We start from the raw sequence: 16,272 nt of genomic DNA on the forward strand, positions 1-16,272 counted from the left end.
TTCTTTGAAAAAGTCATCTGGTCAGAAGACTGCTGTAGGTTTAACTCATCTCTGGTGCTCCCAGCTGTATGAACACCAGCTCTGACTCCCAAGTCACTTGGAGAGAAGTACCCCAGCACTTCACATTTGCTGTCCTTTTTGAGCAGAGAGAATTTTATTTCCATCTAAGATGTGTGAAAAATAGAAAAGATCAAACACACAGTACGGTTCTTCATACCTGACACCAACTTTCTACTTCTGACATGTGTAGAAAAATGTTTGGCAGACAAAATTGCAAGGTACATCCACTCACACACTCCCAAATTTCTTCACCAGCAATGAACACCTTATTTCCTTTCCACTCCACAATATTAGTTTGGCACACTGATTCATTTACCCACTTGCAGGAGCTCATCTAGCTTGCCTCTGACTTCGCTAATTATGAACACGATTAAAAATCAACACACATAAAAAAAAAATCAACCAGCAATACAACACCCTTCATAGCTTACTCTCAGATTTTATCTAGTAACTTTGTTTTGGTATGTTTTTTTATAAAAGTTCGTCGATTGCTTTTATAAAGAAGTCAGTTATAACCACAGTGATGTCACCAAATAACTATTTGAGCAGTGCTTCCCCTACTTTTGTGTGCTTTTCATGTGAAGTCCCTGTAAGTTTGTAAGCATCAAAATCAAAGAGCAATGTTAAAAGCTAGAATACAAGCCTCAGCATTAAGGTTTTCCATGTCCATCTTAAGCTAGAACAAAGCTAGCTGCAACTGAATGCAATAGAAATGCTAGTTTTCCTGTCACATGTTACTATGACGCTTATCAACGTTATTCAACCTTCCAGTGTATGAAAGCATTATGATACCTGGAAAATATTCATAAGTTGTCATCTTGTGCCTAATAACATCCCGGAGGCAAAAAGATTTCTTTCTCAGTGCATACCAGTGTACAAGAGTGTCAGCTTTATGATTCCAGCCCATGAATTACACCAGGAGGACTCAGTTTCACTGGCAACAATTCAAGAACAGGAAAATCAGGACAACGAAATGACTTCAAAGGAACATGAGTTATTGGGAAGATCATGCAAGTGCAGACTAAGTATCTAGGCTCAACACATTTCAGTTTCATCAGATTCCAAGTAGCAGGAATCAATTATTTTTTTTTTGTAACAGCAAATCCTTGGTATCTCAGTCTCTGTCCTGATTTGCAGCTGCAATTCCATGTATCGGTGTAAATCAAAGGAAACACCAAAAATGATAGCAACAGCAACAACAACAAAAAAAAACCAACCTCAATGGAATTCCACAAGTATGAAGTACAAATAAAGCCGCACTGCCCCCAGTGCCGAGGCTTAGCCACCTTTCTTCAGAGGACAAGGTCCTAAATTACATTACCACAGCATTTAAGCCCATTCAACAGTTACTCTGAGATGATTCTTCTACTTGATGAGAGACTGCTCTTCAACTACAAGTTATAAATAGCAGCATTGCCTTTGCATAACGTGCATCTCACAGCTAACGGAATATTTATAGGGGAAAAGCAAAGATTTCAATTAGGATCAGCCTATGTTCTTCCCTTTCTCAACTTAGGAAGAGAATGAGAGAAAGGGCGAGTATTTTGTCTACCATGTCTAAGACCTACCTTGTTTCTCAGCTCTGTCTTGTGGCAAAGGAAAGCCTTTCTCGCAGCCTGGAGTCCTGCAAGTAAACAGGCAGGGACAGGCAGGATGTGGGCAGAGCTCAGCATTGACAGAACCCTCCCAGGGACCAAAGTAGCCTCACCACCACCACAAAAGCAGAAACAGAACAACAGTGAAGGGTTATCCTCACTGCAATGCTTCCCATGATTACTGCTTGGGTAACACCAGCCCTTGCCTCCCTCCTGGACCAGGACAGCACAGAAGTACTCCCTGCCCTCCCTTTTGCCTGAAGATAGATGCACCAGTTGCTGTGCTGGACCCTATTTCCTCATAATTACTGGGGAACACACCAATATTTGCAGATACCCATTTAATTCAGATTGCTAAACAACTGAATTTTGACAATTACTGAAAACATTCTAAAAGTTAAATATTTTCATTAATTCAATTGGTCCTACAAAACCCATCACATCAATAGAAGCCAACTGAGACAATTTTTCTTTTTTTTTAAATACCACACCCTGAGTTATAAGATTCAGAAATGCCTACAGTACTTGCCAGCCCTGCTGATTTAGCAACACAGCTTGCAAAAAGATCGATGTTCAGACAATCCCACTGGTATCTCAGCATACCTCTTAGCAGATTAAAGTACCCCATAATTTATTTATCAGGATGACAGAATCTACCCCTAAATAAAGAAACCACAGTAGAAGCCTCAATAAATTGGGATTCATTTTCCACTTAAGTCCATATGACACTAAACACACTGCTGAAACATTAAATCACAGAAAACTGTTGCTAGTGACAGAGCCCTTCCTAGACTTCATGGATTTATTCTCAGAAAGCATTAAACCTAAAGGCAGTATTGCATTAATTTTCCTGCCTATATTTTCCATTCTGTTCAGCCATGAGTTTAAACTATATTCCAAGAATCAGTTTTTGCTGTCTGAGAAAGCATCAATGAGAACAAAGTTAGAGGCATCTCTCTGAATTCAGGGGATACAAGGAAAGACTGGAAAAATAAACTTATGTTCTTCAAGCATGGAGTTGGATATAAAGTAATCCCTAAGTCCCCATCCATCCAGACTTCTCCTGCAGTCTTCAAAATCTAACTCATGTTCATCACCAGCTTTTCTCATGAGCACATCAGGGATCTTAAAATCTATGGCACACAAGCAGGTGCTGAAAAGGAGATGCATGCTATTATTTTTATACAGTGACCAAAGGAAACAGCTTGCATTTTCAAATGTATCTTAAAACTTTCACTTCAGCAGAACAATCTGAGAAAGATTAAAGTGTTTCTTCTTCTTCATATGTTGAGTATTTTATTTATTTAATAAGAGATGGGAACCCTCTTTCTCCTAGAAAATAACAACACAACTTTTTGAAAGTTTTCTCCCAGTATCTAAAACTTGACAACCACTTTTGCAAATTTTAGCTTCTAATTCCATTCTTTTCAGCCGTTGTGTGACATATCAGAGTGACTTCATAACTTAGGGGCTGAAATTCATAGAATATTTTTTTATTCAGTGCGACTTCCTCAAGAAGACCACAAGCTTTTCTTTTCTGATAAATCTAAGGATAAAAAGGGCTCATCTCCAGTAAAACACAAGATTAAGTAATGTTTAGAATCAAAGGACTGGTCTGCTTCAGTGTGCACCTGATCTTCTTATAGAAGGACAAAACAAGCCCAGCTGTCATCCAGACTGCCCAAAAAGTTGCATTCTTTGCAGCGTGCAATATGCTTTAAACAGTGGCAATTCCAGAACCACAAGTAGGTGATATTTGACTCTTTTTAAACCCCAGTAAGACATGAAGAAACCATAGAATCATATAATAATTAAGGTTGGAAATCAACTAATCCAACTGTCAACCCATCACCATCATGTCCACTAAACCATGTCCCTCTGTGCCACATCTACACATTTCTTGAACACCTAGTTCACCAAGTGGTGACTCCACCACTTGCTGGGTTGTAAGACCCAATGTAAAACTTACCAGAGCCTCACAGACACTTCATACTGCTGAGGGGTCTGGGTGCAGCACTTTGCACTGTGTGTTCCCAAGCAATATAGGAAGTCAGCGAGCAGGGGAAAGGGGAGTTAGTTGATGAATAAACAAAATAAGCAAATGGTGGGAAAAATAAGGGTAGGCAGGAGAAAAGCATTCAGAAATCCTCTTGCAACCTGCCTAAGTCTTCTGAAGCATAACTGTGTATCGTCACCCCAGATTTTGTTTATGTGACATTCCCTCTCAGTGCACCTTAGGGGATTTTGGCAGGGGAACAATTCAAAGTCAGGCTCTACCCTAAAGAGTTACACATGATTTTCCCATCCACATTTCTCCAAGTTTCTCTCTCCTGAGTGTTTTAAAGTCTTCAAATAAAATGCTCCCTCATCTGATCTTCCAGATGTTGCCGTGCCTCGAGTCTCCCATTAGCATACATCTCCCAGCAAGTCTCTGCTCTGAACTGAAATGGAAGCAGGACCTGAAGGGATGAAAAAGGGTTATGAGCAGTCTCTTTACATGCTAGCTAGTCTGTAAAATGCCACTTTTTTCCACACAGGGAACTTGGACACTGAAGGATTAGTTTTGCCTAAGGTTACCGTGACATTACAGAGTGTAGTTCAGCAGAGCAAGTCTGGCACCAAAAGGAAAGCCTCCTTCTGCCACATTGTCTGTGCTGGGACAGGAGAAAAAGGTGTCCTGTTTACCAGACACGATCCCTGTGCCTAATGAGTTTACAATCTAATAGATAGGATTTCACAAATCCTGTGAGTACACAGCTATAGAGGATTCAAAGAGGATTAATAGCCTCCTCACCCTTCTCATTCTTATGGAGAGTATTTAAGGAGAGAAGGTTTCCTATACAGCATCACTGTCACAGAACAGAGAATGGATTAGCACTTACCATCTGATCAGGCAAGTGTTAGAACAAGTTAGCTAAACAAGAAGAGCTGGTAATGAAGCAGAAAAGCTGAGTGCACAATAGTATGAGTCCCATCACCTAGGCATGGGTCAACAGCATTCGTAACACTGTTGTTTAATTAAGAGATTTCATAGATAAAGGCCAATATTTTAAAAAGGGCCTGGAGCACCTCCCCTATGAGGAAAGGCTGAGCAACCTCAGACTGTTCAGCAAGAGAAAAGAAGACTCAAAGGGGATCTGATTAATGTTTACAAATATCTAAGGTGCGGGAGGCAAAGGGACGAGGCCAGACTCTTTTCAGTGGTGTGTGGTGATAGGACAAGGGGAAATGGCCACAAACTGAAGCATAGGAAGTTCCACACAAACGTGCATAAGAACTTCTTCACAGTGAGGGTGACAGAGCACTGGAACAGGCTGCCCAGAGAGGATGTGGAGTCTTCTTCTCTGGAGATGTTTAAGACCCACCTGGACGCCTACCTGTGGAACCTGGTCTAGGAAGCCTGCTTTGGCAAGGGGGTTGGATTTGATGATCTCTAGAGGTCCCTTCCGGCCTCTACAATTCTATGATTCTGTGATTTGCAGATGGTGTAGGACTGACAATGTAAAAAAATCATCTCTTAATGGGAATGAAAAACAGTAAACATTATCCTGTTTATAACAGGAATAAGCAAAAAGATCATTCACATAAGTGTCTGCTTCACACAGAAATGTCAGAACAGCCTAAAACTTCCTATATCATCTGCACATGACTGAGCACTTAGCTCACTGGCATCACAATCAAAACTTGCATCTCCTGAAGGATCCTAACTCTGGGATAAAATTGTCACATCACACTGTTGCATCTTACCCAGACCCTCCTGCTCCCTTAAACTGCTCTGATAGTTTCAATCTATACGAAGCTCTTATGCAGTGTTAATTTAATGAGATACTGCTGCTTGCTGGCCAACAGCCACGGTTCTCCCGGTTTGTCTGTGGGGAATGCTGTCCTGCTGGGTAACTTTGCTGATGGATGCGTTGAGGTTCTACAGATATTACAGGGATTAATCTGTGCAAATAGATTCACAGTGTCACTGTCTGTATAGAGTAAACCACTACTGTTCTTTGTAATCCATGGAGAGAGGAACTGACACTTCTAGGGAATAATAGATTTCAAACAGGTCAGATGAATTGTGCTGTAAAACTTTCTATTTTTCTTCACCAGTTCCAAAGGAAGCAAAGGGATTCCAGCTAAGCAGGAAGACTGTAGCAGACATCTAAAAGTAGATGAAGTGACCCACGATGACAACATGGGCTAAATGAGCTCGTCTCCAGACATGGCAGCCTACAGCTTCCTCATGAGGGGGGCGGAGGGCCAGGCCCCAGCAATCCCTTCAGCTAAGGGGACAATCTCCTCTATCTTGAACACTCACTGTATCTGCAGGTTCCTTCTGTGGCTTCCTGGTGACACTGGTGAGGCCACACCTTGAACGCTGTGTTCAGTTTTAGGCCTATCACTACAAGAAAGACATTGAGGTCCTGAAGCGTTCCCGGAGAAGGGTAACAAAGCTGTGAAGGGTCTGGAGCACAAGTCTTATGGGAAATGGCTGAGGAAACTGGTATTGTTTAGTCTGGAGAAGAGGAGGCTCAGGGAGACTTAATCACTCTTTACAACTCCCTGAAAGGAGGATGTGGTGAGGCGGTTGTTTGCCTCTTTTCCCAGGTAACTAGTGATAGAATGAGAGGTAATGGCATGAAGTTGTGCCAGGGGAGGTTCAGGCTGGATATTAGGAAAAATTTCTTCTCAGGGAGGTGATGAAGTCATCATCCCTGGATGTTTTCAAGAAAAGGGTAGATGTGGCACTGAGGGACATGGTTTAGTTGACATGGTTCCTCAGCTGGCTGAGATCCGTCTTATGCATTATTACCTTCCATACTACTCTCTGGGAGCAAAAACACTGACATGGAAATGAGAAGAAACTGAAGAGTAAACTATTTTACATTATCATACAAGGGAAATCTGGTATAAGGTTACTTTATGCTTTATCTCTTTGTTTTGTCATGTGTTATTACCAGCCTTAACTCAGAAACAGCTTAAGTAAGGGAGTCTGTTCTATTGGATGGCATCCTAGAAAGCAGCATTTCTCTGTCTTCCTTGTAATGCTACATCTAAAATTAACAACTTCATTTTATTACCCACTCGTGGCTGCCACAGCTTTCTTGGGGTCATGGCCTGTATTCGTGGAACAGCTGCTAGGGAAAGTGAAAAGGACGTCAGGGAAAGAAAACACGATAATAAAGACATCTACTGAAAAGAAAAAAAATATTCAAAGATGGAAATAAAAAAGTGAATTAAATAGAGAATACAAAAGCACTTAGAAATGCACAAATGAGTGGGAAAAAAAAAAAAGGAATAGAAAATGCACAAAGAAAGAAGATAAAATAAGCCCACATAGTAAACTGCTTTAATTTCAGGAATGAATCATAAAAGTACTTACCCATGTAATTAAGAAAAGCCTCCACAAAACATAAAAACAACTCTTAGAAGCGCACTGCAGGTGGTACCATAATTAAACAACAAAGCAAGACAGGGGCAAATTGGTTTGAAATACATCAAGCACAAGGTGCCTTACAAAAAGTCAAGATTCAAACAAAAGTTGTCAACCCATCCACTAGGAAAGAGTAGATTGTTACTGCCCCAGCCTCCCAGAGCAGTTGACCAGTTTTATTACCTATGCTAAAACACTGTGCTTTACAAAAGGAACGATTTTTTTTTTTTAATTCCTGCTGATGGAATGTGAAGTCATTGCCCATTGCTGAACTGGATCATCAAGTCTTGTGTTCAGGCTAAGAGCATCCTGGGCTGTGACACTGCAGAACTTATAAATGAGGTAGGTTTGGACCTTACCAGCACCAGCATGGGACCAGCTGATCTTCAGGTGCCAGAGAAGGGTCGCACCCCAGTGCCTCTTATCAGGGACTGAATGAATTTGAGCAAAGGGGCACAAACTGAAACTCAAGAGGTTATGTCTGAACATCAGGAGGTGCTTGTGGGTGGTCCTACTTGAGTAAGGGGCTGGATCAGATGATGTTCAGAGGTCCTTTCAAATCTCAACCATTCTGTGAGTCCATGATTTTCCAGTCAGTTATTTGCAACCATTATGCCTTTGACCATCCTGTCTAGATTTATTCAGTAGGGTTTGTTGAAGGTCTTCTGAATGTGTATTACCACTGAAATGGATAAAGGGTTGCAGGGATGGTCTAGAAGACGTGCTTTGAAATGGGTACCAGCTGTTGTTTCATTTCCAAAAATGGTAGCAATAATCAAGACAGTCTATATACATTATTTGTAGCCTTTACTTACCGATAAAATTGGAATTACTGACACACTGTTGTACAAGGGGCAATTAGTTTTATAATAAATGTGGAGCCAATAGTAATTCCCCTGCTTCCCCTCATCTCTAAACTTTCCAGCTCAAAGAAAGAAATTGTGATTGATACACAGAATAACTTCTTCTTATGAAAATCAATATAAAACTGCTTGCTTTTGAAAGAAATACCAGGCTGCTGCCAACAAGCACATAATTCAACATGTTTAAGCAAACAGCACTGCAAAAATTGCACTTGGGTAATAGTCAAACCACAATCAAGTGCCAGCTAAGCTCAGATCAAAGAACATGACTCCAAAAATATTTAAAGCTGTCAATAATTTAAACTTTCCTTCAAATGTTGTGTGAAATATTGTAGTTTTGACATCTCTTATTAAAATTACTTAAGAATCAATATTCAGGACACAACAATAATCAAATCGAGTTGCTTAAACAAAACTCAAGGGATCCTTCTATTTTGCAAAGAATCAAAGATTAATTTCTAAGGAACTGAATCAATGCAAAGTAAATAGATTCCTATAAGCTGCGAAAGGATAGCTTGCATCTACTGCATAGTAGATAAGCTCTGTGACAGCAGTACTCCCTAAGCAAAGGAAATCTTGATGACTGCATAATCAGGACCAACAGCACTCACAATACGTGACCCATAATTCAATTTCATTCATTCCTAATGAACTGTCAGCGCTAACATAGCTTGGAGAAGCTTTGTGATATGTAACCAGATCAGCTCTGGGTTCTGCCCTTTTTGGCCACTCTGCAGCCACAACCACCGTGCGGTGGGATTTGTGGCTCTTCAGGGGATGCTCAGGATGGTCTGAATCATTATTTCTGTAGCACAAGCATTCCCAAGCAGGTGTCAGTCCTCACAGGCACCTGACCTCTCTTTATTGCTAACTTTCCTACCTATCAGGGAAAAAAATGGAAGTTATTAAAAAATATTCATACCACATTACAGCAAGCAGCCTTTAAAATTCAAAATATGTCCACAAGTCTGAGGGTCTGAGATTCTTGTTCATCACTGTATGCAAAAATACCAGCTGTTTGCCATGAAAAACTCAATGTCATAAACAAAATGAATGGCAACCCATCCAACTTTCCATCTCCTAAGAGTAAACTCTGTTTTTAAAGTTGTTTCTGGCAGAACAAGGAAACAAAAACGACCTCACTACTTTTATCACCTAGTGAAATGAGTAGGATGAAACACCTGTTGTATATCAATAATGTTTATTATAGAGGTGGGTTGTTTCTTTTTTTCACTACTCCAGATTAAATTCCTGATTTAGATGCCAAGTCTCTAGAACACTATACACTCACCACCTACCCACCTATTGCCAATTCTGAAATAGTTTTCCCAAGGCAATAGTAATGCATCCACACCTTTTTTTTTCTCAATAGATGAAGCACCAGCTATTTAATCTTCATAGACCTGTCAGTGATGTTGGAAAATAAGTATTATCAGCCCCCTCCACTCCCATGTTAAGACTAGGAATAGAGGCAAAGAGAGAACAGCAATCTTTTCCTCAACCAGAGCTGTCAGTCCTGTTTTGCAGACCATATTATATGCTACAATATTTAAGCCTGCTTAGTGGAGTCAGACATCAGGAGACTCGGGAAAAAAACTTTGTGCATGCTCTTCCCAAAAGCCACCAGAACTCCTCTGCTGAGGTTGTCAGCCTAAGGATTACAGTTGTGGCTCACAACTCCCATGTCAGCCAGCAACAGCGAGTGCAAAGGAGAGCATATAAAGGAAAGGAGGAGTCCTAATGTGGAAAAAAATGATTGTTCTCAATGCTGCGTTACTATCTCTGAAGACCATGTCATCTTTGTCAACACTGCTCAGTAACTAGCACATAAACACACCGTAAGAGTCATGGAAGTGGGCTGGAAGCTCAGTAAGGTAACTTCATGCACTTGCCTCATTGTGTCATAGAATCATATAATGGCTTGGATTGGAAAGGACCTGGAGATTATCTAGTTCCAGCCCCTTCCCATGGGCAGGGGTGCCACCCACCAGATCAGGCTGCCCAGGGCCCTATCCAACCTGACCTTGAATACCTCCAGAGATGGGGCACTCACAACTTCTTTGAGCAACCTTTTCCAGTGCCTCACCACCTTCTGAGTGCAGAATTTCTTCCAAACATCTAACCTAAATTTCCCCTCTTTAAATTTAAAGCCATTCCCCCTTGTTCTATCACTATCAGAACAACTAAAAGCTGAGATTTTTTAACTCACCACATACTCGTTTGCCAAGAAGACAATAAGTCAGAGTGTGGCTTGAGCAGAAAACTTTAAGGCTTAAGAGGTGTAAATCTCCCAAAAGCACAATGAGAGACTTTTGCATAAGTTTTTTCTCCCTACAAGATACCAGCCCCCTGCTTGGCTCCACTAAATGAGCTGGGGCAAAGTCAAAACAGATGGCCTTTGCCTATGACAGTTTCAGAAGCCTGATGCTAATGAAGGGAATCACAGAACTTTCAGCAGCAACAGGAACAAGCCATTAGGAAAACACAAAGTACAGTCAAGTAGAAGGAAGAGCAAATTGATAGACAGAGGGAGAGTTTGATCGGACTATATGTAGATAGTTTCAAATGTTTTCAGTTTGGTGTTCTTTTCCTGTTCTACCTATGTTTGCTACAAATATTTCAAAATATTCCCAATTCCTCAGCTACAGTGATTTACAGACTGCAGAATTATCTATTTCTATACATGCTGTTTTCTCCTTTCCTTGTTCTCTAAACACAAGCTTTGATGACCCAAAACATATTTTTTAACAACTGGTAGTAGCAAAGTGTTGATAAGGAGTCAATACTGATGTCCCAAAACTCATTTAGTCAAAGAAAGACCTGCAGGAATGGCTCTTCTCTGTGGAGTTAATAGAAAAAAGGAATAAATGCACTGGCACATCCTCCTCACTTGGCAAAACAGAATGGGAAAGGCTGAGAAGGGTACCTCAGTACCGTGGGAGACAATATAAATTTACAATTTACCTGAGAAAGCTTGGGGAATTTGATACTGTCCAAACAGTTGAAATAGCGCATTATCACCTGTACTATTTAGGTATGATGGTACAGAGGAGAGATGGATCTAATGCAGGCTATTTCTTAAGGTTTCTCTCCTCACTATGAGAAATGGGAACAGTTAAAGAATGGTATTTTAAAGGAAGGAATTGCAGTCACCCAGCAGAGATTAATTAAAACAGGCTTTAGGAGAAAGTGTTACGGTGTGACAAATTGAGATATCCTTTGAAGCCATGATAATTGCCAAGCAAACCTCAGAAATATATTTTAGTAAGAAAATCATCACATTGGAAACAAAAGCCTTCTTTTATTCCTATTATTTTCAGTATCATAATCTTCCAGAATCAAAAGATAGCTCTGTCATGTAGCAAATACATTTGCCCTAAAATTGTATGAAGTGTCATGTCAGTAGAGGTAAAAAAAAAAAAAAAAAAAAAAAAAAAAAATTACATGTATGTAGAGGTGCCACAGATACATCCACCCACACATTGTCTAGGTCACCAAGCTCAGAAAAACTTCCCACAAAACACAGGATCAAACTAATTCTTCCACTTAATTCTTCCTCCATTAGGTGTCCTTCTTCCCCCATGCTAATATGAGTCATCCTCGTGAATCATACTGATACTTCCTCCAGTAAGTCTTCTATCACATGGACTGTTCCAACTCTAAACCTTTTTTTCTCTACGCCATGGTAGAGGTTTCACATAAGTCAGAGACAACTGATGAAATTAGAAAGAATACCATTTGTACTGACAAAAGAAGCAAGTTAAACTGATCCCTGCAGAGGGCAGTACCATTACTGCTGTTCCAGAAGCCAGAAGGCCCGATTTCTTCCCTTCACTTTGCAATGTGTTGAGGTCTGCCTTGCAGCAAGTTACTTTCAATCATTCTACTCAAAATCAGATGACATTCCTTTGTTGGCAGGCTGCCAATCACTAAGTTCAGAATGAGATTTCAACTTTTCCAAGCCTCAGTTCTCATCTGGAAAGCTGACTATTAAAGGTCCCTTTCCAACACAAACCATTCTATGAAAACATCACACTGCATGTTACTAGGAGCCACACTAAAGATACACAGAGATGCTGCAATGTACAGTTACAATTTTCTTTTGCCATAATATCCATCAACACTATTTGACGTAATTTCTGATAGACATTTTTACACACTTGATACATCTTAAGTGCACACTTCAGAGCATCTGTTCAACCATGGACAAGGAGCATATCCAAACTGCAGTCTCAGTAAAATCTGCTGTCGGAAATGCTACTCTTAAAAAAAAGTCATGGAGTTTTTGAGGTGGACTAAACCTTGTGATTGCCCACCTGGCCTCTTAAAGAAACTGCCTTTCTTCTTTTATAAAATAGTATATATTCTTTAGTATTTACACAAACACTTCTCAGTCAGGCGTCTAAACAGGCTTTTGTGAAAGAAAAAGAGGACATTCAGGCATGCATCTAGAGTAATCCTCAGTGCAAATTAAGCTAGAGTTACATGTGTAGAGTTTGCAGGTGCATCTTCCTGAGAATGATTCCACTAGCGTCCACACTGCACAGATGGGCTGTGTTATTTTAAGGTCTTAATCAAAATACATGCAAACATGCACAGCACTCTGTGCATACTAATGCCTTGGAAGTGTCAGCTGTGAGGCAAGCAGGACAATTTTTTTTTTAAGAACATTGGGTATACAAAAATACAGAAGTGAAAGAACTGCTGAATAAGGCAGCATAGAGGACGACATATAGGCTACAGAAGTAAAATGATGCAAAGCACATTCATAATAAATATGAACTGAAAACAAAATATATTGTTAACATCAGGGTATTCCCACATACCAATAGAAACTGAAATGCCACACAATGAGAATACAAGATGTTAGGCCACCAAAATCCCAAGCTATATATGCTTAGGAGAACCAACACTGAACAGAGTAATCATTATGCAGTCTTGACAGCTATAAGCATCTGTCAGCTCTGAACTCTCTTCATGGCTTTCCTTCGTAAGGGCATTTCCCCAATCTCTGCTGATAGACCACAGTGAGGACTCAGTGCTGCTGAGCAAAAATGAAGGGCTGACCCAAACCAGCTCAGATCCACCTAGCAGAATCTGCGGTCCATAAGCTTTGTTGACTAAGGAAAAAAGTAAACCCTGATTAATCATAGAATCATTAAGGTTGGGAAAGAACACTAAGATCATCTAGTCCAACCACCAACCCATCCCCACCATGCCCAGTAAACCCTATCCCTCAGCGCCACGTCTACTCTTTTCTCAAACATCTCCAGGGACAGTGCCTGCACCACCTCCCTGGGCAGCCTATTCCAATACCTCTCTGCTCTTTCTGAGAGGAATTCTTTTTCCTATTAATTTAATGCAATTCCTCCTCAATTTTGTTTTTAAAACCCAGATCCTGTTCCTGCATGTCTGCATACTCAACAAAAATTCTTCTGAACTTGAGCTGCCTTGCTGTACAAGGGAAAAATTTAAAAGAACAGCTAAAACAAGGGTTGCGTGCAGAGTCACAGTGTCCTGGGTGTCAGGATGTCCTCTTACCTGGGCAAGCACAACAGCACCAGGAGGGAACCTGGTGCCTACTCTCAGCCTCAGCCCCGCTGCACTCTGCAGCTGTCAGCTTGGATGGGATGGGTGGTGGGTGGGTGTGCAGGCGACACACAGGCACACAGACAAACAGACATGCATGCACTCACGCAGAGGTGCCGGTGACAGAGCAAGGATTGGAGAAATGCTGCATCCTCTCCTCCCCGGGGGAGTGGGAGAGGAGAGAATGAAGAAAATGCAGGAAAAAAAAAAGAGAGAGAAAGAGAAGGGAAGAAAGGGGAAAAAAGAGGAAAAAGAAGAGATAAGAAATTAAATTGAAAAGAGAAAAAAAAGAGGAAATGGGGGGGGGGAAGGTAGAGAAAAGAAGAAAAAAAGAGAAAAGAGGAGAAAGCAAGAGAGATAAAAGAAAAAAAATGAGAAAGAAATGAAGAAATGAGAGAATAAATGAAAAGGAGCAAAGAGAGTAGAGAAAAGAAATGAGAGAAGAAAGAAGAAAGAGAAAGAGAAAAAGAAGGAAAGAAAGAAAAACAAGCAAAGGAAGAAAAGCAAAAGAAGAAAAGCAAAGAAAAGGAAACAAAACGTAGGGCAAAGGAAAAAAAAAGAAAAGAAAAAGAGAAGCAAAGGGGGAAAAAAGGAAAGCAAAGAAAAAAAAAAAGGAAAGCAGAGAGAGAAAAAAAAGAGCAAAGAAATAGAGAAGAGGAAAAAAGGGAGGGGAGGCGAACGAGATGCACAGGGACGGAGCCGAGGCGCGGTGCAGGCAGGGCCGGGCGGTAGCGGGACCCGGCGGGCGGGAGCGGCCCGGGCCGTGTGCTGAGGCGGGAGAGGGCCGGGGCGGGCAGAAGCGGGGTTTAAGGAGAGAGGGGAGGGGAAGGCGCAGGGCGGAGAGGGCTGCGGGCCCCGCCGCCGGCCGGGAGCGGGGGGGGGCGGCCTGGGGACGGGGGTGAGGCTTGAGGAGGGGGAGTGGAGGCTGAAGGAGTCGAGGGGGCGTGGGGCTGAGGGTTTTACAGGGTGAGAGAGATGGCAGAGGAGGGGACACTGGGGGTGTATGGGGTACTCTGAGCTCCTATTCTCCTCCTCGAGGAAGAGAAATGTCCCCAGGGAGGGCATCTCCTGGTTGAGAGGTGTGTCCCCAGTCTGGGAAGGAAATGCCCTTTCTGGATCGGTAAACAGGTGGCCTCTGCTTTTATCCGTTCGTGAGCTCAGTGTCTAAATAAAAAGCCCTCTGCTGGGATATTTCTGCTTGAATTGCAGCTCTGGCTTGGGTACTGGAGCCAACAGTCCTTCACCCCTTCTCCAGACACGTCCACCCATCTTCTCCAGCAGCACCATAGCAGCAAGCATGAGAACATAGATTTTTTTCCCCTTAAGGATAACCTCTGGGAAATTTTAGCAGAAGCAGCAACAACTCTATAGCCATGGAATCATAGAATCTTTTGAGTTGGAAGGGACCCTTAGAGGTCATCTAGTCCAACTTCCCTGCAATGGACAGGGACATCTGCAGCTCGATCAGGTTGCTCAGAGTCCCATCCAGCCTGACACTGAAAGTCTCCAGGGACGGGGCATCCACCACATCTCTGCACAACCTGTTCCAGTGCCTCAGTACACTTACTGTGAAAAACTTTTTCCTTATATCCAATCTAAATCCTCCCTCTTTTAGTTTGGACACATCTCCCCTTGTCCAATCTCCACAGACCCTGTTCAAGAGTCTGTCTTCTTCTTTCCTGTAGCTGCCCTTTAGATACTGAAAGGCCACTCTCAGGTCTCCCTTGAGCCATCTCTTCTCCAGGCTGAACAGCCCCCGCTCTCTCAGCCTGTCCTTATAGGAGAGGTGTTCCATCCCTGCAATCATTTTTGTGGCCCTCCTCTAAATGCACACCAACAGGTCCATGTCTCTCCTGTACTGAGGACTCCACATCTGGATAAAGCACTGCAGGTGAGGTCTCACCAGCACAGAGCAGAGGGGCAGGATCACCTCCCTCAATCTGCTGGCCACAGTTCTTTTCATGCAGCTGAAGATACGGTTGACTTTCTGGGCTGGGAGGGTACTTTGCTGGCTCACATCCCACTTCCCATCCACCAAGTACTCCCAGGTCCTTTCCATCAGGGCTGTGGTCAATCTTTTATCCCTCAGCTTGTACTGATACCAGGGGTTGCTTTAACCCAGGTGCAAGACCTTGCACTTGGCTTTGTTGAACCCCATGAGGTTCACCTGGGCCCACCTCAGTCAACACGCTGGTCTATATCGCTAGCTCACAGAGCTGCTCAAAATAAAACTGCTAAAATTTCCCAGTATGGGATTGAGTTTTTGAGTGTCTACTTGGTTGAGGCAGCTCAGCTCCACCAAAAGCTGGTGACACTTTTCTTAACAGACCACAGTTTTATTTTATTTGCTCTGTCTTCTAAATTGTACTGGCACATGCAGAAATGTTGATGATTTCTGTTACATTACAGCTCACCCTGAAGCTAAAGGAACACCACAGGAACCCCTCAAATTTTCAACTTCACAATGAAAAATCATTGACCAAATTCAGTTCATCCCAACATGTCATATTTCAATATTCATTGGATATTTATTTTATGCATAAATTATATATATATTCACTTAGCAAATGTATTTGTGTATGTATGTGTATGATTTCAATTTATTAAAATAAGCACCTGTGTTTCCAAGGGTTTAGAGCAAAAAGAAAAAAACCCCAAATTTAACATCAGTACTTTGCCTAATGCAGCCAAGACCACTACTAACTCTTCTCCAAGCGCACTTTGCTGGCTTGTGCTCAAC

General features: G+C 41.8%; 1 protein-coding gene across 2 annotated transcripts in view; it reads right to left on the bottom strand.

The window, feature by feature from the left end:
- COL22A1 (collagen type XXII alpha 1 chain) overlaps positions 1–13,773 on the bottom strand; it is a 230,283-nt gene extending 216,510 nt beyond the window's left edge. The window contains exon 1 of one of the 2 annotated variants that reach the window (XM_021388269.1): positions 13,485–13,773. The gene's annotated coding sequence lies outside the window, so the exon portion shown is untranslated. Of the gene's footprint in view, positions 1–1,628; positions 1,696–13,484 lie in introns of those variants that run through there. The other variant, XM_021388270.1, reaches the window with a different exon arrangement.

Source organism: Numida meleagris, chromosome 2 (assembly GCF_002078875.1).
Source record: "Numida meleagris isolate 19003 breed g44 Domestic line chromosome 2, NumMel1.0, whole genome shotgun sequence".
In the NCBI taxonomy this organism is placed as follows: Eukaryota; Metazoa; Chordata; class Aves; order Galliformes; family Numididae; genus Numida; species Numida meleagris.